Consider the following 2412-nt stretch of genomic DNA (forward strand, 5'->3'; position numbering starts at 1 on the left):
GCCCCTCTTGCTTTTCTGATTGGTTTGCTCTGTTCCGGTTTTCCTGCCACAGTGTGTGTGAGGTGGGTGGGTGGGTGGGGTGGGAGCTGTTCCAGGGCACTCACTACACAGGACAGTGGAGAACCCTCAGGGGACTCGGCTGGACAGACCCGGCCCCAAGCTCTTCACCACGTCCGGTGTGCATTCATCATCACAGGTGAGACCAGCCTGTCCCTTCAAAACCACGGTCACTGTCGCAGTGACCCTGTGTCACTGTGGTGACCGACGAGCGTGCACACGGAATGGGTCAAATCAGTCATAAGCTGCCCTGGGGCTTCCATTTGCTGCCAAATCTCACACATTCTGTCTTCATTTCTCCAGGAGTTAAGAGTTATAATTTGGAGCCCTGGTGGCATAGTGGTTATGCATTGAGCTGCTAACTACAAGAGTCATAATTTGGGGCTGTGAGCTGTCACCAGGTGCTGGTTCTGTCCCAGGCCGGCCCGCGGGGAGAGCTTTTCACGATGCTCACAGTGGCTGCGGTGGCCACACGTCCTTGCTGATGTCCTCTCACCACCCACCCACTTAATGTGGTCCCTCAGTCCCTCAGAGCCATGGCCTCACCTGTGGTCACTCAGTCTCCAGTAATCACCTGTGCGCAACCTCACAGCCACACGTGCATGTGGACGCACCCCAGGGCCACTGCGGTCACTCCTGGCCTTTTACACTCGTTCAAATCACTGTAGCCACCTGGGGCCACCTGAGGTCACTTGGACAGTCCTGTCACACACACAAGGCAGCAGGAACTTAGCATCTTTGCCTGCTCGAAGTGCTTTGGGACAGTCGGGGGCACACTTGCAGGGCCGCGACAGACAGTCCACCTGGTGGGGACAGCCTGGGACACTGAGTGCAGGGCTGTGAGGACCGGGGCACCTGACCAGGTGGGCCTTCTTTCTCCAGCAGGGCATTGTTTTCTGTTTGGGTCCCAGGGGTGAGGGCAACAAGGTCTGGAGGCCCCCGCCCCTCCTTTCTGGAGCCCCTTTGCCCGGGATACCCAGCCAGCTCACCCTGGGGCCAGTGTTTGAAGGACCCAGTATAGGCCCAGCTGCACACAGCTTACCACTGCACACAGCTCCCAGCACCACCACCCACCCTCCTTACTCAGCCTGGCAGCTGCCCACTCAGGAGCTTTCTGGTGGTTTGGGCTGCCCTCTGCTGGACTCCAGGGGAGGTGCAGGAGCCGGCATCCCCACTGCAGGACAGAGGTGGGCGTGTTCTTTCAACAGTGGTCTCAGGGCCAGAGGTGTGTTTGCGGGGGGTAGGGGGAGAATGGGGTGTGGACATCGCAGGGAGGGGCCCAGAAGGGGTGGCTCTCTTCACTTCCTACACCCGTGCCCCAGGTAATCTCTCCCAGACTACCTCCTGCCTGTGGCCAGAGGGGCCCACCAAAGTCCAGAAACAAAGTGTCCAGTGGTGGACAGTGGACACCTGAGACCCAAGCCTGTCAGCGTCGGAGTCCACCAGCCTCATTGCTCCGCCTGCCCAGGTATGCTGGCGGGTGTGAGGGGCGGGGCACGGAGGGGGTGGGGCTTTGAGGAACTGGGTGGTAGAGAATGGGGTTGATGGAGGTGGGGTGATGGCGTGGGGGCGCTAGATGATGAGGGGGACGCACTGGTGGTTGGGGTCGTGCTGGGAGTGTTGGCAGGGTTGGAGTGGTGAAGAGTGGGTGACAGGGAGGATGGGCGGGTGGCAATAGGGAAAACCATGACAGTAGGGTAGGGGTCTGCATGGCGAGGGTGGGGGCACATCTTCCCAGCCCCAGGCCTGAGGCCGAACCCCAAGGTGGAGACCCCAGGCAGAGGCTCAGCCCTTGGGTGGAATCTGCTGCCTGGAGGTGGCCTCCAGGTTTAAGGCTGCCTGCTCCCTCCGGGTCCCCCATTGGTAATTTACCCTTGGTGCCGCAGATACATATTTATGTATAAGCCGCTGCATGCCGACTCAGGCCCCACGCCCCGGAGGGAGGTCTGGGCACCCTCCGATGGACACGGCAGGGCAAAGGCCGCCGAGCTGCCACATCAGGTCCTGACTGCTGGACCTGGGGGTCCAAGGGGCACTGGGGCACCGCTGGGGCTGCAGCGCCCACTGGCCGGCCGGGGTCCCGGCTGGCAGAGAAAGGAAGGCCACTCGGAGAGAGGAGGTGGGTTTTCAGTTCTTTTTATTGAAGAAAAGAAAAGGAGAGAAAAATAGATGCCCCGCCCCGCCCCGCGGCGTGGGCGCCGAAGGAGTCCCACCCCAGGGGCGGCGCGCTGAGAGGGCTGTGCTCTGGCCTGGGCCTGGGGGCGCCCAGGGCCTTGGAAGGGAGGGGGGCTGGCTGCTTCCCAGGGGGTGTCTAAAAAACGGAGCCAGGCCGGCCGGGCGAGCAGGCTGGTCCTC

This window comes from Echinops telfairi, unplaced genomic scaffold (genome assembly GCF_000313985.2).
Source record: "Echinops telfairi isolate 266 unplaced genomic scaffold, ASM31398v2 ScPeMD7_1;HRSCAF=3_0, whole genome shotgun sequence".
Lineage (NCBI taxonomy): Eukaryota > Metazoa > Chordata > Mammalia > Afrosoricida > Tenrecidae > Echinops > Echinops telfairi.